At 38.0% G+C, this 23,150-nt stretch overlaps 1 long non-coding RNA gene across 1 annotated transcript in view; it reads left to right on the top strand.

Moving 5' to 3' along the window:
• The first annotated feature begins 1,021 nt into the window (after positions 1-1,021).
• Positions 1,022-23,150, top strand: part of LOC134729840 (uncharacterized) — a 288,470-nt gene continuing 266,341 nt past the window's right edge. Inside the window, exons 1-2 of the long non-coding RNA XR_010111330.1 lie at positions 1,022-1,542; positions 6,598-6,686. This is a non-coding gene — a long non-coding RNA (uncharacterized LOC134729840). The remainder of the gene's footprint in view (positions 1,543-6,597; positions 6,687-23,150) is intronic.

The raw sequence follows: 23,150 nt of genomic DNA on the forward strand, positions 1-23,150 counted from the left end.
TTGGAAAAAAATTTGTAATATTGGTTAAAGCTGAGCATATGTTGAACATATAATCCAACGATTTCTACTAGGTACATTCCCAAGAAAAATGAGTGCATATATTCACCAGATACACATAGAAGTATGTGTTTAGTCGCTTTGTACAGAATAGCCCCAAACTAAAAACAATCCAAATATTTATCAACAGTAAAATGGATAGTGTGTTCATATAAGGTATTATTACACAGTAATAAAAAATGGAAAAAATCATTACTACCTGAAACAGTAAGGATGAATTGCAGAAAACATATTTACAAAAAGATGCTGAACACAAGGAATAAGTACTGCAAGATTACATTTCTATAACATTTAACAAACACCTAACAAATATTGTATTGCATTAAAAGTCTGGATAATGGTTGTCTTTGGTGGTGGATAGTAACTGGAAAGAGACATGAAGTAGGCTGCTGTTGAGTTAATAATGTTCTGTGAAATAGGTGAAAGAATCAAATAGCACCTACATTAGAAGAACATTTTACTTTTGAAGGTGAAGGTATTATTCATCTGAGTGTTAGACCCTTAACATGATGAGCTGGTAGGAGCATGTTTGAAAATTTATGAAAAGCATAAAAAGATATATAAGATTAGGAAAATCACATTCCAAGGAATACATAGTCTAACTCAATCAATTTTTGAGAATTCAAATTATTTTGAAAAGTTTTGGCTCATTGTTAATGAATTCTATCAAGATATATGTAGAATTATTAAATATTCTTTATATAATATATGGAAATAAACATTTTAATATCTCTTTAGGCACCTATGCTGCATATCTGAGCATATCTGAGTTGGTTTGGAGGCTCATATTTTTAATGCTGTGTATCAATACATAGATATTTTTCAAAATTCTGTGAAGACAATATAAAAGTTATTGGTATATTGTCATTTTTTGAAATAATAATATATTTGAACTCACATTGAGCATTAATTTGAACTTTACTTCATGTTATCATTTAGTCATACAGAAAATATTAAGCAGCTATTACACAATTATATAACGAAGGAAATTAAAATATTTTACACCAAAATATATTTCTTTGACATATCTCGAAATGGCTTCTGCTTGGCCATCCTGACAGAAGTGGCCTTGCAAAGCTGTCTTGAGTGGGGAAAATTTGCATTTGTAGAGAATCCCCATTAATGCAGCCATTTCCCTCTCTCCTTTATATGACTTTTCCAAGATCCAGAAGAGATTGAGCCCGACACCTTTAAAAGTCTGAAAAGAAATATTTGCCATCTATTCTCTCAGAAAGAGGCTTCATCTACATATTAAGGCCACCTTTGCTAGCCAAGCTTCTTCCTTTCTTTCTCTCTTTTTTTTTTTTTTCTGAGGCGGAGTCTCGCTCCGTCCCCCAGGCGGGAGTGCAGTGGTGCGATCTCGGCTCACTGCAAGCTCCGCCTCCCGGGTTCACGCCATCTTGCCACTAAACCTGATTTACCAACATAACCTGTTTCTGGTCATGCTGTGAATCTGCATTCTTTACTGTGTCCTTGGGATACTAGGTAAGTTTCTGTATGTCACTGGAAAGTTGAGTCTTTAGTCTGAAGCTACTGTGTGTATGCGTTACATACAACTGTATGCCTTTTCTCCTGTTAATCAATCTGCCTGATATCAGTGAATTTTAGCAAACCTTTAAGGGACCAAGAGCCTATGGTACCTACAATAACATGCTTGGCAATGGGAAGAAGGTACAATACCTTCCTCCGAGAATTTTCTTTTAGTTTGGTGTTAGAGAAGGAAACATGAGAAGTATAGTATACTAGTTAATAGAATGATGTCTGGAGTCAAATTGTCTGTGTTAGAAGCTTCTCTGTTTGCTAACTCTGTTACTTTGAATAATACTCTTAACCTCTTTGTGCCCATTTCATAATCTTGAAATGGGGAAAATAATATGCTAACTTACAGGGTCATTATCTTCCTAGGAAGTATGGGGGTCCTTGGTTCTTGTTCTACTTAGGAGAAATAATTCAGTCAAGAACCAAGTAATAAAATAAGCAAAAGATCTATTAAGGAAATGAGAGTACGCTCCAAGAGAGGACTGGGCTGACCTGGCTGGGAGCAGACCCAAGAATTCTTCATTGTGGTTTTTATTATGTTGGACTGTTTCTTTAAGTTCCCTCCTCTTTCTTAAGTCTCTGCCTTTGTCTTTGTATAGTTTCCCACTTCTGTCTTAAGTCTCTGCCCTTGTCTCCATGTAGTAGTTCCTGCTCAGGTTTGTGAGATTCTCCCTTACTGTCAGTTGATGTGCACATGTGGGCCCAGTGATCAATACAAACTCTACCTAAGGTGTTCCTCATGACCACAACCCCTGGAGGGTCATATAGCTGTTAAATCTGTACTTATTTTGCTTGCTTATCTCTTAGGAATTTCCCCTTTGTCCTTTTTCCCTTTTTTTTTTTTTATTATACTTTAAGTTTTAGGGTACATGTGCACAACGTGCAGGTTTGTTACATATGTATACATGTGCCATGTTGGTATGCTGCACCCATTAACTCGTCATTTAACATTAGGTATATCTCCTAATGCTATCCCTCCCCATTTGATCCTTTTTCCCTTCTTATCAGCATGTGGCTAGCTACATTCTGACAGGTTAACTGCAGAGTGAGCAACTACTGAGCATTGTAAGGGGCATTTCTGGGTGTTCTTTTCTGCATAGGTATTTCCCTTCTTATCTGCTTATATTTTGCATGTATGTTTTAGGTGGTCTCTAGGGCATGAGATTTTCCAGAGCTTTCTCCTTCAGGGGCTCCCTTTCCTGCTCATGTTTAACTATCTGCCTACTCCAAAATTCCCCCCTCAAAAGTTTGAGACCCTAACAATTTTTGAGTCTAGGAGTATCTTGGGTCTTCTGTAACTACTTCCTGCTGATACAGAATTAACTCATCAGGGTCTCCTTCTCTTGCCCTCTGTCAGGAGCCCCTCCTTTTCCTCGAACCTTTTCCTGCATTCAAGGGAGAGGTGTTTACATAGGTGTTGGGATCTGCAAATGTAATATGTTATATCCTTGCTGTAATCTCATTTGATGACTGGTAGCCTGAATGCAGAAAGAAATAAATTTAGTTAACAAATTGACCAAGCAAAGGCCTAAGAGGAGAAGAAGGAGCACCGTGGAGAGTGGGCCAAGAGGAGGTCAGAATCAACTGAGGATGTTCCATGTCCCTGAGAATGGGCCTGAAGCTGCCTGTAGATGTTTAGCTTTTTCTTGTGGTTGTTGAATGCTGCCCTGTATGATTTCTAACTGGTTAACATTCTTCTTTGAGCGTAGCACAGGTTCCTCCCTGGGCTGAGGTGCTGATGTCTAAGGCGTGTTGGTTTTGGAGGCCCATCCCTGCTAGGGAGTTAAATTGCTGGTCAAGCCATTGGACAACCAATGGCTTTGGTTGTCTCTTCAAGAGCCTGTCCTGGCTCATGGGATAAGGTGGTATGCATTTGCTGAAAGATTAAAATTCCTACACTCCTGTTCTTATTTTAGTTACTCCAGTTCTTAATCCCAGAGCTGTAAGTAAGGGAAGGAAGGCTATGACCACTCTTTGAGATGTGGACTCGGAGGGAAGGGGGATAGGTACTGACTGATGTTGGTTTAGGAGGGCCACATCAAGGGAAAGATAAATTAATGAGCAAGTTCCCCTCCAATTGTTAGAGAGGAATAGGTAAGTCTGACTTTTTATAGCATAGCCAAGGGCATAGCTAGCTCCACATGTCCCCAGGCCTTGCCAAGAATTTAATTACTCTAAAGCAGGCAAGTTGAATAATTATCAAAAGTCATTGAAACGGTTTATGACCTAGGTAACATTATCTGTTTGATGTTTTTGGGCCTGAAAACTCTGAGATGAGGAGGGAGGAGCCATTTGCTTATCTTTTTGTTTGAAGAGAAGCTTCAGGTCTTCCAATGGCTCAGAAGAGTAACTGGGTGTTGGTTCTTTTCCTGTTCTTTGGAGCCTTCCCAGGGTTTTTTTTGGGAGTGATATATGCAACTAGAGATGTCAGGAACTTTGATAGCTGTTGGGGTGGAAAGTAAGACAGTAAAAGGACCCTTCCATAAGGGGGTTAGCTGAGACCCAGGTGACCAGTCTCTCCAGGTTTTAATGAGGACTTGCGACCCTGGCAGGTATACAAGTTGTTGGTTGTTGAAGGGGTCACTAGCCGGCAGTACTCTGTGTATATATTCAGTTAGTTCTAGGTATGAAATTCTGTCTTAGCTTTGAATACTTTGTATCCTCTTTTGCTAGAAAGTTTAAGGTTTGTATTGCATGTTGTTGTACAAGCTCTGTGGTGGGTGGGGCAAAGGAGTAGGTTATGTATATATTGTAGAAGTTGTCTTTCATCAAGAATAGCTTGGTTAGATTTCTTGCTAGGGCTTTATGGATGTGTGAGCTGTCTACAAAACCAGAGGTAGGACTGCCTGGATTGAAGTCATTGGTTAAAGGTTTAGGCAGCTTTTCCCGGGAGAAATAAGGCCATTGGGGGAAAGATGAATCCAGAGGTTGGGTAAATATTAAGGAGGCACCCACCTTGGGAAGTACATTCTTTCCCAAAAGGGGTGTGGGGCATTCGGACATTGCCAGGGTCTGGTGGGAGAATAGTAATTGATCCCCATATGCAATATAAAGTGGGTGTGAATCTTTATTGGGGGGTGCTATTTTCCCCCATCACCTAACTAGATTTGGAGGAAAGTTTTCCAAAGAAGGTTAGCACAAACTTGGTGGCCCTTGTATTTTTTTTTTTTAAATTATAGTCCTACCTGCCACTTCCAGAGTTGCCCTTGGCTCTATTCCTTTAATGATTATGTCTGATCTGGGAGCTGGCTGTAGTGGAGGGCCCCTTCAGCTCAAGGCCATCATTAGATGGGGGATCCAGCGAGGGAGTCTTTTGGCTCCTGGGACAATCCTTACTCCAGTGGCTGAGCTTATGGCAAAGGGGGAGTTCATGTGGGGCTTTCTTCCAGTTGGGCAGTTCCTTCTTCAGTGGCCCGGTCTTTTGCACTGATGGCAGTTACCTGGGAGCGTATTTTTACGGCAGCTTGGTGGGGTCTGGAAGACTTGTAAAGTAGCCAATAGTTGAGCCTGCCTCCTCCTGTCTCTTTGTTTTTCTCTCTTCTTGACCCTGTATTCCTCATTCTGATCCCAGTTATAAAAGACCAATGAAGCTAAATTAAGGATTTCTGGCATAGAGGCACTGAGTCTTAAGGCTGACTTTTGCAATTTTCTCCTAATGTCTGGGGTGGCTTGAGTGAAGAAATGGTCCTTTAGGCCTAGTCCCTCTGGGAATTCTGTGTTTAAGTTGGTGTGCTTAATAAGGGTTTCCTGTAGCTTTTTAAGAAAGGCTATAGGATTTTCTTTTGGCCCCTAGTTTATGGTGGCTAAGCATAGGTAGGACAGAGGGATCTGGCTTATAAGCTTTACAAAGATTAGAGTCTTCCCTCAAAGCCATGAGGGTTTGTAAGTAGGGGAGCTCTGACTATTTGCCCTGATGGCAGCAGAAAAAGTCCAGCTGGAGGATGGTATTAAAATTTGTACTTTTGTTCTCCAGCCAGATTTCCTCTGGTTTTATAAAGGAAAAATAGGTTTTTTGTTTCACTTTAGGGTTTGAGGGTTGAATTTATCTAAATTTTTAAGGATGCATCTCAGAAGGGGTGAATCTTGGGGTATGGAAGTCTGGTTATCCATTTTAAAGAGAAGACAAAGGAGAACTGTAGGATGAAAGAGGTGTCTCCCTGTCCATTCCTACAATGACTTATGAAGGTGAGGCATCCCTCACCAGACCAAGGAAGGCAAAATGCCCCTCACCTTGCACTTAGGGAGCTCTGGATTTGGTTGATTCTTGCTGTGTGCTCTTTTTGTCTCTGCTTTCTCTCTTTTAATCAGAAAGATTTCCCCAGTCTCCTTTTGGTTAATATTTTACTGGTGACATCTTTCTTGCCTCTATTCCAGGCAAGGGGGTGGAGTAGTATCTGATACAGGAGTAATTTTGTTGCCTTTTATATTCTCAATGATCCTGGCCCTTTAAGAAACCCAATAGTTGTACCTCCGCCAAAACTTGAAGAGAAGAGACCTCCACATAGGGTTGTTTTAGTCTATAATGACACTTAGATAAATGGTGTAGATGGTTAGAGGAGTCAGGGAAGATTTGAAACCTTCCCCTGTTTTGAGGAGGTTCCTTAGGGCTTATGCCGAAAAGATGCTTGAGAAGGCATGGTAATTCCTAGGTCCCAGGCTAAGTGGACTAGGTTCTTGACTCCAGTTTTTTATATAATTACATGAATGGCAAGGGGAGCCCAGGGACATTTTCTGTTGGTTTGTTTAATAAAAAGCAAAAAATGCTTTAGGGTTTCAGAGTTTGACAATAATGGTCTTAAGAGACAGAGGAAGAACATCCCATTGGCCCATAAGGAACTCCAGTTGTAAAGTGAGACAGAAGGAAGAAAAGGTGGGGGCCGCAGATGGCTACCTGGAGGAGCCAGACAGCCCACTTGAGAAGCTAAAGCCTAATGTGTTTACTAAGGGTGGCCAGGCTAGAAAGGCCTGGTAATAAATGAAGCATGCTTTAAATGGTTGCAGGAGGAACCAGAGGAGCAGATCCTGCTAGGAGGCTAAGCATGAAGAAGGAATTCAAAGAAACCTTGTGGAGAACGAAGACACAGCAGGGAGTAAGCTAATTTGTGAGATTAACTGTCCATGGGGGCATGCCTCCTTTCTGTGGTTGCTAGCACCCACTCAGGGGAGAGAAGGGGGTAAAATGCAATGAAAGGAAAGTTTAACAGTGAAATTATTGGAGGATAACCATTTTATACTATTATTTATTTATTTATTTATTTTTATTTCAACGGTTTTTGGGGAACAGGTGGTGTTTGGTTGCATGGAAAAAATTGTTAGTGATAATTTCTGGTATTTTGGTGCATCCATCAGCCAAGCAGTGTACACTGCACCCAATGTGTACTATTTTATTCCTCACTCACCTCCCATCCTTCCCCGCAAAATTCCCAAAGTCCATTATGTAATTCTTAAGCCTTTGCATCCTCATAGCTTAGCTCCTACTTATAAGTGAGAATATATGATGTTTGATTTCCCAGTCCTGTGTTATTTCACTTAGAATAATGGTCTCCATCTCCATCCTGGTTGCTGCAAATGCCATTATTTTGTTCCCTTTTATGGCTGAATAGTATTCCATGGTATACATATATATATATCACATTTTCTTTATCCACTCGTTGGTTGATGGGCATTGAGGCTGGTTCCATATTTTTTCATTTGCGAATTTTGTTGCTAAAAGCATGCATGTGCAAGTGTCTTTTTCATATAATGACTTTTTTCCTCTGGATAGACACCAAGTAGTGGGATTGCTGGATCAAATGGTGGTTCTACTTTCAGTTCCTTAAGGAATCTCCATGCTGTTTCCCACAGTGGTTATACTAGTTTACATTCCAACCAGCAGTGTAAAAGTGCCCCTTTTCACCACCTCCATGCTAACATCTGTTATTTTTTGATATTTTAATTATGGCCATTCTTGCAGGAGTAAAGTGGTTTCTCATTGTGGTTTTGATTTGCATTTCCCTAATAATTAGTGATGTTGAGAATGTTTGCATGTTTGTTGGCCATTTGTATATATTTTTTTGTGAATTGTTTATTCATGTCTTTTGCCCACTTTTTGATGAGATTTTTTTTTTCTTGCTGATTTGTTTGCATTCCTTGTAAATTTTGGATATTAGTTCTTTGTCAGATGTGTAGTTTGCAAATATTATTTCTCACTGTATGGGTTTTCTGTTTACTCTGCTGATTATTTCTTCTGCTGTGCAGAAGCCTTTTAGTTTAATTAGGTCCCATCTATTATCTTTGTTTTTGTTTTATTTGCTTTTGTGTTCTTGGTCATGAACTCTTTACCTAAGCCAATGTCTAGAAGAGTTTTGCCAATGTTATCTTCTAGAATTGTAATGGTTTCAGGTCTTAGATTTAAGTCTTTGATCCATCTTGTGTTGACTTTTGTATAAGGTGAGAGATGAGGATCCAGCTTCATTCTTCTACATGGGGCTTGCCAATGATCCCAGCATCATTTGTTGAATAGGGTGTCCTTTCCCCATTTTATGTGTTTGATTCCTTTGTTGAAGATCAGTTGGCTGTAAGTGTTTGGCTTTATTTCTGGGTTCTCTATTCTCTTCCATTTGTCCAGATGCCTGTTTTTATACCAGTACCATACTGTTTTGGTAACTATAATCTTGTAGTGTAGTTTAAAGTCAGGTAACGTGATGTCTCCAGACTTACTCTTTTCGCTTAGCCTTGCTTTGGCTATGTGGGCTGTCTTTTGGTTCCGTATGAATTTTATGATTTTCTTTTCTAGTTCTGTGAAGAATGATGATGGCATTTTTATGGGAGTTGCATTGAATTTGTAGATTGCTTTTGGAAGTATAGTTATTTTCAAAATATTGATTCTACTTATCCATGAGCATGGGATACGTTTCCATTTGTTTGTGTTGTGGATAATTTCATTCCACAGTGGTGTTTTGTAGATTTTCCTGTAGAGATCTTTCACTTCCTTGGTTAGGTATATTCCTAAGTATTTTATTTTTTAAGAGCTGTTGTAAGAGAGATTGAGTTCTTGATTTGATTCTCAGCCTAGTTGTGGTTGGTGTGTAGCAGTGCTACTGAATTGTGTACATTGATTTTGTATCCTGAAACTCTGAATGCATTCAGCAGGTCCAGGAGCTTTTGGATGAGTCTTTAGGGTTTTCTAGGCATACAATCATATTATTGGCTAACAGTGACGGTTTGACTTCCTCTTTACTGATTTGGATGCCCTTTATTTCTTTCTCTTGTCTAATTGCTCTGGCTATGACTTTCAGTGCAATATTGAGTAGAAGTGGTGAAAGTGGGCAGCGGATCACCATTTTAGTTAAGAGATACGAAGATCCTCAGTCATTGCATGGCCTAGTCTTAATCCCCACCACCTTCACTAGCCTCCTCTCAGGGAGGCTTACAGTGGCTTAGATCTATGTGGTGTGGACCTTGAAGTCCTTCCACCTTCACTTGTCACCCCATCAGAGTCAACTGAGAAATCAGCCAGAGTTAGCATAGTCACAGTGGCTGAAGGGAATTGTACTGGAGATTTGTAAGAATGTGAAAGAGTGAGCAAAGGAAGGCCTCATTTTAAATTGGCAAGAACAGCATTAGGAGTGGGAGGTTTTTCTCAAAACTTTAGTAAAACAGCCCAGGAAGAAGCAGAGGTAGTTGACCAGGTAGTCTGAGACAACCATGGCACTTATCTTGAAGAACCATTTGCAGGTTAGGCTCTCTGAGTCACAGCACCACAATATGTTACTGGGAAGTATGTGGATCCTCAGTTCTTATCTTACTTGGGAGAAATAATTCCGCCAAGAGACAATTAGTAAAGTAAGCAAAAGTTTTATTAAGGAAATAAGAGTACACTCAAAGTGAGGAACAGGCTGACCTGGCTGGGAGCAGCCCTGAGAGTTCTGCGTTGTAGTTTTTATTATGTTGGACTTTTTCTTTAAGTTACCGCCTCTGTCTTAAGTCTCCGCCTTTGTCTTTGTATGGTGTCCTGCTTCTTTCTTAAGTCTTGGCCTTGTCCTTGCCTTGTGGAATTGTCACTTACTCTCAGTTGATACACACGTGCAGGTCTGGTGATCAATATAGATTCTACCTAATGACAGAGTTACTCATGACCACCGTCCCTGCAAGGTCATGTAGTGGTCAAATAGGTACTTTTTGTGCCTGTGTAACTCTTAAGAATTTCCCCTTTGTCCTTTTTCCCTTCTTTTTTTTTTTTTTTTTTTAGATGGAGTCTCGCTCTGTTGCCAAGGCTGGAGTGCAGTGGCACAATCTTAGCTCACTGCAAGCTCCGCCTCCCGGATTCAAGTGATTCTCCTGCCTTAGCCTCCTGGGTAGCTGGGATTACAGGCATGTGCCACCACGCCCACCTAATTTTTGTATTTTTAGTAGAGGTGGTGTTTCACCATGTTGGCCAGGATGGTCTCGATCTCTTGACCTGGTGATCCGCCCGCCTCAGCCTCCCAAACTGCTTACAAGCATAAGCCACTGCGTCCGGCCCCCCTTTTTCCCTTCTTATCAGCATGAAGCTAGCTACATTCCGACAGGTTAACTGCAGAGTGAGCAATTACTGGGCATCTTAAAGGGTGTTTCGGGGCATTCCTCTCTGCATAGGTATTTACCCTCCTCTCTGCTCATATTTAGCATACATGTTTTGGGTGGTCTCTGGGGTGTGAGATTTTCCAGTGCTTCCTTCCTTTCCCACTCATGTCTAACTATCTGTCTACTCTGACAATTGTGAGGACTAAATTAAAGGTTATAATACAAATAAATTGCTTAGCATATACAAATAAATTGCTTAGCATGTGTCTAACACATAGTAAATACCTAATAAATCCTTATTACTGTTACTGTCAAATCACTATACATTGTGATATGTTTTATGATAAAAGTAAGTACAAGATATTATGTGAACCCAGATAGAGGTACCAAACAAATCCTTGGTGGTTCAAAGAACTTATATAACTGACATATTCTAATGTTACAATTTAACAAATTTTTATTGATTGCCTACTGATGTTAGGTACTATGCTACGTTTTGATAATATAATGTGAACAAGTCATAATTTGTTCCTTCAAGTTGCTCATCGTCTGGTGGGAAAGACAGATCATTATACAGTAGTATAATACACGCTGTGATTACCTAAGTGCAAGGTGTTCTAGGTACATATAGGCAAAGTATATTATTCAATATTATGAGACCAAAAAAAACTTCTTAAGGGAAATATTATTGAAACTTAGATGTGAATAATGGATAGTACTAGTCTAGGAGAAGAAAAAGGGGCTCAGTATTCCAAAGAGAAGCAATGTGTACCACAGGCTTGCTATGGATTGAATGTTTATGTTTTTCCCAAATTCTTATGTTGAAATCGTATGGAATGTAATAGCAAGATATTAGTGACCTTATAAAAGAGAACCCAGAGAGCCAGCTCACCCCTTCCGCCATGTGGAGACACATCCATAAGGAGCCAAATAAGAACCAGAAAATGATTACTCACTAGACACTGAACCTGTCAGTGCCTTGATGTTGGGTTTCCCAGGCTCCAGAATGATGAGAAATAAATTTCTGTTATTTTAAGCCACCAAGTTTATGGTAATTTGCTACAACAGCCACAGAAAACTAATACATACATGAACACTATTAATATAATAAAAGTATTTCCACATGTGCAAGAGATTAGAAAAGATCTTACTCCTGTGCCCATTCTGAAAAGTTACTTTAAGATGTGTTAGATGTTATAGACAAGAGAGAGGGAAATAAAAATAAAAATCTCAAGAATATAAACATTGTGGTAAACAAGCACTGGAAATGCATTTTGAAATTAAATATATAGAGTTAAGGAGAAATAGTCATTGATAGCTATTAAATTGAAGACAAAGACAAAACAGTCTTGAAGTTTTATGTTTAAAAGTATTAATGGTATGACGTATTGGTCAAGGTTCTTCAGAGAGACAGAACCAATAAGATATATACAGATATATGAGACGTAATTTAGTAGAAGGATTGACTCATGAGATCATGAAGGATGACTAGTCCCACAACAGGGTGTCCACAAGCTGGAGACTTTCAGATGCTGCTACTGTGGCTTGGCCAAAGTTCAAAGCCTGAGACCCTGGGGCAGGTGAGGTGGGGGTTGGGGGCTTGAGGTTGCACTTTCCTGGAGTCTAAAGGCCAGAGAGCTTAGAGTTCTGATGTGCAAGGGCAGAAGAAGAGTGTGTCCCAGCTCTGAGAAACAAAGAGGCCAATTTGTTTTTTCTCTGTTTTTGCTCCATCTGGACTCCATGTCAATTGGATGGTGCCCACCCGCATTGAGGGTAGCTCTTCCCCGCTTAGTCCACTTAGACCAGGTAAATCTCCTCTGGAAACGCTCTTATAAACACACCCCAAAATAATGTTTTACCACTTCTCAAGGTGTAATCCAGTCAAGTTGAATCTAAAATTTGCCATCACATAGGATAACACTAAAATTATTAGTCTGTATACCCAGATTATATTAAGTGACAGAAAATCAATTTGGGATGAGGCAGGAAGTGAAAGTACTTTCTAAACTATAAAATATTAGACAAGAAATATCATGGAAGGAGGTGCTAAACCAATTGGTATTTTGGACTTTTAATGAAGAGAGATCATTGACAGCTGGTGAGAGAAAAAATGGTTAGATGTCAAAACTCTGACCTGATAGATGTTTAGAAACACTTCTAGATAGTGTGAGAAATACAGCATCCTCTCTTTCCCATTGGATATTCACATATGAAATATCATTCAAAGTTTTGAGACGCTCTGCAGTAATTTTTTTTTAAAACCAATGTCTTCCAAGCTCATTTGTAAAAGGATCCCCTTTATTAAGCCGTACTATGTACCTCTCTGAACATCAATTTTGCAAGTCCCATATTAAAAGCATCTATACCAACCAAGATGAATGGCAATCCTTCCTCCCAACCTTATTAGTAAAGGGGATTAGAAGAAGGAGCAGCTAAGTCTATTAGTTTGCTTTCTTTCAACCTAACTCCTTTGTCAAAAAGTGAACTATCTCTACAGATTTTTTTAACCATTCCCTCATCTGAGGTCAACAATGCCATTGCTAGTAAAACCTGCTCTGTCACATGGCCTGATCCTGCAACATTCAACATGCAGAATCTCTTGAATGCTTTCCAGTTAGGGAATAGAAATGATGGGGGAAGAGACCACTCCCTTTTTGGCTGCTATTTTACAGAGAAGTTTCTGTTTTTCAAACAGCTGACTAGTAAGAAATAGGGGCAGTGGCTAGATTTTCCAGAAAATTTTCCTCTGTCACAAAGATAAACTTATTATTAAAAATGCTTTAAGGCTGGGTGTGGTGGCTCACGCCTGTAAGATCAGCACTTTGAGAGGCCGAGCAGGGCAGATCACCTGAGGTCAGGAGTTCAAAACCAGCCTGGCCAACAAGGCAAAACCCCATCTCTACTAAAAATACAAAAATTAGCCTGGCACGGTGGTGGGTGCCTGTAATCCCAGCTACTTGGGAGGCTGAGGCAGGAGAAACGCTTGAACCCGGGAGGCGGAGGTTGCAGTGAGCCGAGATTGCGTCATTGCACTCCAGCCTGGACAACAGAGAGAGACTTCGTCTCAAAAAAAACCAACCAACCAACCAAACAAAAACTTTAAAATTCAGAAGCTTGTATATGTATAATTTTATACATTTGTACCTTTTAGACTTTCTCGTTTAAAAATGCACAAATGATAGAATTTCTTTTCTCTTTTCCTCCAAGTAAATGACAAAGTATAGAAGACTAGACTAAAATTAGGAGTTTGAGGTTCTAATTTTAGTTCTGACACATTAAATATTTGCTGTTATGCAAGTAGATTAGTATAGTCACCTAAATTATGCCAAAGTCCTTTGATGCATTAAGGTCAACCTGTCCTTTAAGATTTACATAAATTGCCTCATATTCCCAACCACGTGTGGTGGGGAACCCAGGGTTTTTCCCAATATCTCTAATGATTCTTTGACAGAATCATTAGAGATCTTGGGGAAATGACATTTTCCCTAGTCTCTTCTATATTTGATTTCCTAATACTGCCAATTTCTTGATCCACATTATGCTTCCACGTATTTCAAACATGCAGTTGCTGTATAGGTATGCTACACTGGACCTACTCTAACATTCTCTCAGTAGAACACTAACCCAAAACTTGGTTATAAAAGCCTTTTATTGAAAGTTTTTGGGCATTAGGAGCATGACAAAATACAGGATAGCAAAGTATACTTAAATATCAAGCCTTCTTTGGCCATTCTGGTCACTAGAATCCCAATTAGTAATGGTGTCGAATTCTTTTTATGTATTACTGGATTCATCTTGCCAAGTTGAGCACTTTTGCATCCATATTCATAAGAGATATTGGTCTCTTCTATTGCAGTATCTTTGGTTTGGTATCAGAGCAATATTGTCTTCACAGAGTGAATTGGGAAGTGTTCCTTCCTCTTTGATTTTTTTTTGGAAAATTTGTGAAAATTGCCTTTTTTTTTTTAAATGGAATTTATCAGTAAAGCCATGTGCACATGGACTTTTCTTTGTGGGTAGTTCTTTTTGTTTATTACTATTTCAATTTATTTTCTTGTTACAGATCTATTAATAATGTTTATATCTTCTTAAGTCAGTTTTAGTAGTTTATGTCTTTCGAGGAATTTGTTCATTTAATCTAGTTCTCTAATTAGTTGGCATACAGTTGTTCATGTATTCCTTTAAAATGCCTCTCATCTCTGTAGGGCCAGTAGTAATGTTCTCACTTTTATTTCTCATTCTAGTAATTTGAATCTTCTCTTTTTTTTTTTTCTTTGTCAATCTGGCTAAAGGTTTGTCAATTTTTTTTTAATCTTTTCCAACAATCAACTTTTTGTCTCATTGGTTTTTCTTTTTTTTCCCCCTCCATTTTCTATTTCATTACTTTCTGCTCTTACCTTTATAATTTCCTTCCTTCTGTTTTCTTTAGATTTAGTTTGCTTTTGTTTGTCCAGTGCCCCAAGGTAGAAAGTTAGGCTGTTAATTTGAAATCTTTCTCCTTTCATAATACAGAAATTAAGTACAGGTTTCTCACTAAGCACTACTTTAGGTGCATCGTATAATTTTTTATGTTTTGTCTTCATTTTTATTCATCTTAAAGTATGTTCTCATTCTCCCTCTGATTTCTTCTTTGACCCATTGATTATTTAGGAGTGTGTTGTTTAATTTTACGTTTGTGAATTTTATAATTATTTTCTGTTATGAATTTCTAATTTTATTCCATTATAGTCAAAGAACATGCTTTGTATTATTCCTTTTAATTTTATTGAAGTTTGTTTTATAGGCTAACATATGGGCTATCCTGGAGAAAGTTCTGTGTGAACTTGATAAGACTGTATATTCTGTTGTTTTTGGGTGGAGTAATCTAGACATGTATGGTTAAATCCGGTTGATTTTATAGTGTCATTTAATTCTTCTGTTTTCCTATTTTTGATCTTCTGTCTAGTTGTCCAATCTATTATTAAAAGTAGAGTATTGAAGTCTACCCTATTATTTTTGAACTGTCTATCCCTTAATTTCTATAACATTTCGCTTCATGTATTTTGGTATTCTATTAGGTGCATATATGTTTATAATTATCATATATTCCTGACAGATTGGCTTAAATGTTATATCTTTTTCTATGTTTTTTACTTTCAATCTAGTTGTATCTTTGACTCTAAAGTTTGTCTCCTATGGACAATATATAGTTGAATTATGTTTTAAAAAATCCAGTCTAATAATCTTTGCATTTGATTGAATTATTGAATACATTAACATTAATTGTTATCATTGATATATTTATGTTTGCCATTTTACTTTTGTTTTATATATGTCTCATGTCTTTTTTGTTCCTTTATTCCTTTTTTGCTTCTTTCTTTTGCACAAGTGAATAATTTCTAATGTCTTATTTTAGTTACTTTAATAAATTTTTTACTACATTTTTGTGGTTGCTCTAGGGTTTACCGTGTACATCCCTCTTGCATGGGAAAGCTGTTATACAACCAGAAAACATGAATTGAAAATGATAATTGAATGAAAACCCTCTATAAAAGTTTAAATGGCCATGAGGTAGCCAAATATACCCAAAGCTTTGATTATCTTCTCAGAAATACGGGTTTAACAAACAAAACATTGGTCATAAACTATTTCAGTAATTTAGAAATCACCACACCAATGTATATAATATTTAATTTGGATCATTTATCTTTTCCATGATGAGTCATGAAATACAGAACTTTTAATAACAAAAGCATTAATGACTCAAGAGGGACAAGGCAGCTGTCCTGGTTCTCCATGAGTGCATGCGTAGCATTGGACTTATGTCCTCTTGAATACCAGTTGTTTCTCCAATTTAGGTACTTAGCACTGATAACTGATGGGTTATCATAGACCATTTGACTTAGACCATGGAGTTCATTCAAATTGTATATCTAAACAATTTCAGTATTGGCTGATTTAGCATGAAAATCTGGCAAAGTATTTTCTTGGTATTAATTTTTGTTCTGCTTGGGTTAGCAGTTTTATAAACCAGTCAGTGTTTTCATTAAAGTTCCAGGAATTCTTACCCAGTCCAAATGATATGATTCTAACATTACCAGAAACCTGTATTCAAGAGTGCTTTTCAGGGTCTCTTTCATCCTTTCAGGAACCCTTAAAAGACATTATCTTCTAGAATTTTGCATGCTTCTGAAGTTTTCAGGAATTGCATCAGCATTAAGCAATTAACTGTGGAAATGGCTTTAAATAGTCATAGTTAAAGACACAATTGACAAGGAAATTTGGTTATTTCTGTGGTCTACAATAACTTAACATAATAATCATAATTATGATTGATAGCATATACTCAGACATTAGAATTTTAGAAATCCTATACAATTTTGGAACATGTATTAATATCATTCACTAAAATATAACCTGAAGAAGGTTAAACATTAACAATTATATCTTATTTTGATAATGCTCCCATGCAACTCAACATGTCAAATTATCCTGTTTACCTCTGTTTTGGATGCTTCAGGGGCCTTCTGTAGCATCCCAAAGTCAGAGGTCAGAAAAGACAATTTTGAAGCTGAAATTTAATTTGGGGAAGGCTGTCAAATATGTTAACATTTTAAAACACTTGATATTATAAAATAGAATTCCAGGTCACCATAAGTCATTCATTTAGCCAAAATGATGACTCAAAAATTTTAAAAGGGCAAATACCTTTATTCATTGATAAAGGGATGACTTAGCTTTCCAAACACTCTGTCTCTTGTCTTCCCTTTCTTTTTCATGTAGTTTATTCAAAAGGCAAACAAAAATCTTTCATTATCCTTTAATATTACATGAAAATCTTGTGCAAGACAGAAAGCCAAATTTCACTCTTGCATTAGTGTACTATTAATGTCAACCTCACTTTTTAATAAAACCTGATAGACAAATCTATCCAACTTAATCAGTTTGACCATAAGGTGAGATTCTCATAAACCTTTCATAACCCTTTGCAAATTTTTGTTAAAGAGCAAATCAGTGCTCTAAGAAAATCCTGTTGTGCTTTTATTTCAATGTTCCATTTACAGAAAAAACAAACAAATATATAATACACCTTTAAATTTAGCTAATATGTTCACAAACACGATTTTTTACAAGTTTTTTTTTTACATATCTTCCACAACTTGCTCAAACCTTCAGCTTCATCCTATCTAATTTGAAACAATACTTTAATCCTCTAAACTAGGCAAAAATTTTTATTCCCATGCCTTCTTATAATCTTTTACTAAACGCACATTTCACTTTCCTCACACATCTTGCATGTAGAACTCTTTTATCAGTAGTTTCAAGTACATGTTACAATGTTAACTCTGAGCAATTTTTATTTTTGGTGAAAAACCTGGGAAGTAAGTGATTTTAATTATGTACTAGGTGTGGAGCCTAGGGCACCAGACATAAGTGCAGATATAGTTTGACTCTTTCTAGGATAGCTAGAGGGCTTGGCTAACTCCACATGTCCCAAGGCCTTACCTAGAATCTAATGGCTTCAAAGCAGGTAAGTTGAAAATTTTTCAGTCAAAGAAGCAGATTACAGCATTAAGCAAACCTAATATTTGACCTGCCTAAATTAGACCAAATGTCTTTATTTTACTAATAATTTTTAAAACTTTTTGTTTCCAAAGCTTACTACAGTCACATGAACTAAAAGGCATTACAATTTTTATTTTTTCAGACAAAATATTTGATATAAGCACTTATTATCTTTAAACCCATTGATCAGAGCTCTTTTATATAAACATCATGAACACAACACATATAAATACATAGACAAACAGAAGATCCAGTAGTTGTAAAATTTTTTATTTGCCAGTTTTTAAATGTTTCTTAATTGTATTACTGGCTTTAGTGTGGAGCCCTTCAAGGAACAGGGGCAGAAAAGCATGCAGTTTCTAGGGCCCAATAAGCAGCCACAGCTGGAAGGCAAAAACAGATCCCCAAAATTAAGGGTCCCATTTTTATATCACATCCTGGATCCCCCAAAAGAGGGAAATTCTATGGAAGAAGACAGTGCAATGCTTTCACCATGTATTTCATTGCAAAGCACCCCAGTGTCTCAGTTTATTCTGTGATAAGCCCATCCCTCAAGGGAGTCTTATCTCTCAGTGGGGGTGGGGGAATTTCCATACGTTCTAGGTGGCCAAGAGCATGCTTCTATGATCCAAACATGCAAAGAGCTGAGTACTCCCCATGACTGACATTATTGCCCCATAATGCCATTAGCTATCCCTAAAGGTATATTTCTTACCTAGTTATTACACACCAAAGTTCTCTCATAATGTGAAGTAATTTCTGATATACCCCCAAAAGTAAAAAATGTCAGATAACCCAATTCAAAGCAGAACAGAGCCTTAGATTTTGAGAGGGATCTATCCACTTTCAATTCCTGGGGTTCCATGAGAGGAGTTTTTTTTCCCCAAAATAGCATGTGTGACTATTTTTGCCCAAGGAGTCCCAGGATGTTAGAACTTGAATACGATTTTCTCAAGAAGTCCCAGGATGTTAGAACTTGAATATCACTTTTAATTAAGCTGACTTTTAACCATAGCACTTTTAAATAAAAATCCTTTTAAATCTCATATTGCCCGAGTTTAGCCAAGCCAAACAGCCAATATTTCTGGCTTTTGAACTTTACCAAAGGTAACCTCCCAGGTTCTTTGCTAAAGGAAAATTCAAGAAGGGAAGCCAGAAATTGTACATGGAGAAGAGAATCAACAAATGGTAAAGGTCACACAGATGTCAACTAGAGAGTACTCATCCCCCAGGCCAGGATTGAACCTGCGTTGACATTGTGGAATGACAAAGCCAAGCTTTGGCAGTAGCCAAGCTTTGGCAGTAGCCAAGCTTTGGCAGCTAAGCTACAGTACTGAGCACTTTCCATTGCTCTTCCCAGAAGGAATCTAGAGCAGCCAATTTTGAGCTTGCAAAGCCTTTTACCTGCTGAAGATAATTTTTAAAGCTAACTATGACATGAACCTCAAAATTCCTGTTCCCTTGATGGCAGAGACCAAGAGAAAGTACTGCTACATGGTTACAAGGTCAAGTTCCCAAGGACATAACAAAAGACAAGATGAAAACCTCATCCCATTTTGTTTGTTTGTTACTGATCAGCTTGCTGGGTCATCTTGAACAGCAAGCTTATGGGGGCCTAGGCCTACATTCTATCTTATGGTACATTTTTTATGACAGAACAATGCAGAAAGACAAATTCACAGGACAAATTACACCAGATTTGCTACAGTTTAATATTAGCCTCATGAATCCTTTTTCTCATTAATTAAAACTTTGGAAGAGATAGTAATTTTTGCAATTCTTACAACTGGCTTGCACAGAGAGAGAGGAAAGGGAAAGGAGAAATGCATTGCCTGCAACAGGGTGGGGAAGGCAAGGAGTTCAGGAAGGCCAAAGAAAGACCCACCGATTGCAACAACACTGAATCAATAGTTGAGGCAGCCCCTTGTCAGTCACAACAATTCATCTTTTCCAGCAGTCCCATCAGCTCTCAAGTTTCCCTCGTAGGGAGAAAAAGGTTTCCCATGTCCAGTGATCTAGTACCTGCCTAACCCTGTTACCCATACCCATCAGCAAAGAGTGCAAGGTAGATTATTCCAAAGAGAATAGCAGTTAACATCCTATAGTGCCATATCCATTTTTAAGCAAGAGGGACTTTACTGAGGGGAGGGCCTCTAGCTCAATTCCATCCTTTACACAGGTAAAATGTACCCCACAACTTACTCAAAGTTGGCCAATTGGTGCTACTGTCTATTACCTTTGGATCAGGATCATAACTAAGCCAAAGCTCAGCAGATTTAATTATTTTAATCAATTAGTCACTTAAAGTTTTTATTTGCCTTTCATAAAGTCTTTAAATAAAAATATTGAATTTTTTAGAAGCTTTGCATATTAATAGGCATCCCTAGATGAGACTAATTTGGGAGCCCTCATTTTTAAATGCTCTTCAGTGCAGTGTTGTTCATTTTGAATATTCCACTGTAAGTTATCTTGAGTAAGATTTCACCATTTCTTTAAGACTTTGCTGCTTCCAGGGTCCAACACTTATGCGTGTATAAGCTGGAAGAAATTTAGTTCTTCAGAAATTAAAAATACCATTTTTATTTCAAATATTGACTTTGCTGTCAGGTCCTCTTGATCACCTTAGCCAATGATTTTTTCCTACCTAAGCACACAAGAAAAATGAAACAAAGTGGTAGAACACAAAAATCCCTGCAAATTTTCAATAGCAAAATTTGATACCCCCTGCAATATGGTCATTTACTATCCATTTGTTTCAGATGCAGTCAGATGTAAGAGACCTCTTACTTAATCCAAGACAGTTAATTACCAGATACAATCCAATCCTGAACCCAGTCCAGTTTCTGTTGTTCACTTCCAAACCCAGTTTGGATCACTAATTCGCTCAAAGAAACTTGGAGAATTCAGAAAAGAAATCTATGGAGCTTCAGAATCTGAGAGAGAAGTTACCATGATCCCCAGCTGCTTCAAGAGATCAATAGACACAATGGGTTTGGTGGTTTCTCAGTCAGTCATTCAGAGCTCCTGGGGGTCACTAGAAGCTATACTTTGGATCCCACTTCTGACACCAACTGATAAAAGAAAAACTTCAGCCAAATTAAATTTAAAATAGTTTAGTTGAGCAATGAGTGATTCATCAATCCGGCAGCCTCCTGGAGCTCTGTGACTCCAGCACAGCCACATGTTGGAATATTTATGGACAGAAAAAGGAAAGTGACATAAAGAAAATAGAAGCAAGATACAGAAACAGCTGGATTGGTTGCAGGTTGGCGTTTGCCTTATTTGAACACAGTTTGAACAGTTGGCTATATTTGATTGGCTAAAACTCAGTGAATGGCACAGCGTAGGGTACAGTCTGTTTATACTTTCACTTGTTATAGTTCACGATGCATAGCGAAACCTTTAGGCTGAACTTAAAATAGGTAAGGAGGCAGCTTTCAGCTAAAGTTGATTTAGCATATCTTTACACTAAGGGAAAACCGGACAAAGATGTTCTTGCTTACATCACAGAATTGAGGTCACAGGGCAAATCACAACTTCCAAATATGGAGAGACAGGTGAATTTAGAGAGTCAGAGCCAACATCTGTTTACCTAGAACAAAAGCCATTGGAGCCATAAACTGGTAGAATCACTTAAATGTTAATTCTTATGAATAGCTAGAAGCTGATTATGCACTAGTATGAGAGTGATAAATTTCTTGAACATTTTTGGGTTTGACTTCCAGGAACCCCACTAGGTTCTCATGGTAAATAAGTGAGAAATAATACCTTTTGGCTCTGGCAGTGGGAGGGAAAAAGTTTTTCTTTTGAGATATACCCAGACCTTCTCCATAACAGAGGATTGGGCCTCCAGGGGAAATGGTTTGAACAGAATGTTATCTAAGAGCCATAAAGAAAATGTATACTTCTTTTTTTTTTAATTATTATTATTATACTTTAAGTTTTAGGGTACATGTGCACAATGTGCAGGTTAGTTACATATGTATACATGTTCCATGCTGGTGCGCTGCACCCACTAACTCGTCATCTAGCATTAGGTATATCTCCCAATGCTATCCCTCCCCCATTCCCCCACCCCACAACAGTCCCCAGAGTGTGATGTTCCCCTTCCTGTGTCCATGTGTTCTCATTGTTCAATTCCCATCTATGAGTGAGAACATGCAGTGTTTGGTTTTTTGTTCTTGCGATAGTTTACTGACAATGATGATTTCCAGTTTCATCCATGTCCCCAGAAAGGACATGAACTCATCATTTTTTATGGCTGCATAGTATTCCATGGTGTATATGTGCCACATTTTCTTAATCCAGTCTATCATTGTTGGACATTTGGGTTGGTTCCAAGTCTTTGCTATTGTGAATAATGCCGCAATAAACATACGTGTGCATGTGTCTTTACAGCAGCATGATTTCTAGTCCTTTGGGTATATACCCAGTAATGGGATGGCTGGGTCAAATGGTATTTCTAGTTCTAGATCCCCAAGGAATCGCCAAACTGACTTCCACAATGGTTGAACTAGTTTACAGTCCCACTAACAGTGTAAAAGTGTTCCTATTTCTCCACATCCTCTCCAGCACCTGTTGTTTCCCGACTTTTTAATGATTGCCACTCTAACTGGTGTGAGATGGTATCTCATTGTGGTTTTGATTTACATTTCGCTGATGGCCAGTGATGGTGAGCATTTTTTCATGTGTTTTTTGGCTGCATAAATGTCTTCTTTTGAGAAGTGTCTGTTCATGTCCTTCGCCCACTTTTTGATGGGGTTGTTTGTTTTTTTCTTGTAAATTTGTTTGAGTTCATTGTAGATTCTGGATATTAGCCCTTTGTCAGATGAGCAGGTCGTGAAAATTTTCTCCCATTTTGTAGGTTGCCTGTTCACTCTGATGATAGTTTCTTTTGCTGTGCAGAAGCTCTTTAGTTTAATTAGATCCCATTTGTCAATTTTGGCTTTTGTTGCCATTGCTTTTGGTGTTTTAGACATGAAGTCCTTGCCCATGCCTATGTCCTGAATGGTAATGCCTAGGTTTTCTTGTAGGGTTTTTATGGTTTTAGGTCTAACATGTAAGTCTTTAATCCATCTTGAATTAATTTTTGTATAAGGTGTAAGGAAGGGATCCAGTTTCAGCTTTCTCCATATGGCTAGGCAGTTTTCCCAGCACCATCTATTAAATAGGGAATCCTTTCCCCATTGCTTGTTTTTCTCAGGTTTGTCAAAGATCAGATAGTTGTAGATATGCGGCGTTATTTCTGAGGGCTCTGTTCTGTTCCATTGATCTATATCTCTGTTTTGGTACCAGTACCATGCTGTTTTGGTTACTGTAGCCTTGTAGTATAGTTTGAAGTCAGGTAGCGTGATGCCTCCAGCTTTGTTCTTTTGGCTTAGGATTGCCTTGGTGATGCGGGCTCTTTTTTGGTTCCATATGAACTTTAAAGTAGTTTTTTCCAATTCTGTGAAGAAAGTCATTGG

Source organism: Pan paniscus, chromosome X, assembly GCF_029289425.2.
Source record: "Pan paniscus chromosome X, NHGRI_mPanPan1-v2.0_pri, whole genome shotgun sequence".
Classification (NCBI taxonomy): domain Eukaryota; kingdom Metazoa; phylum Chordata; class Mammalia; order Primates; family Hominidae; genus Pan; species Pan paniscus.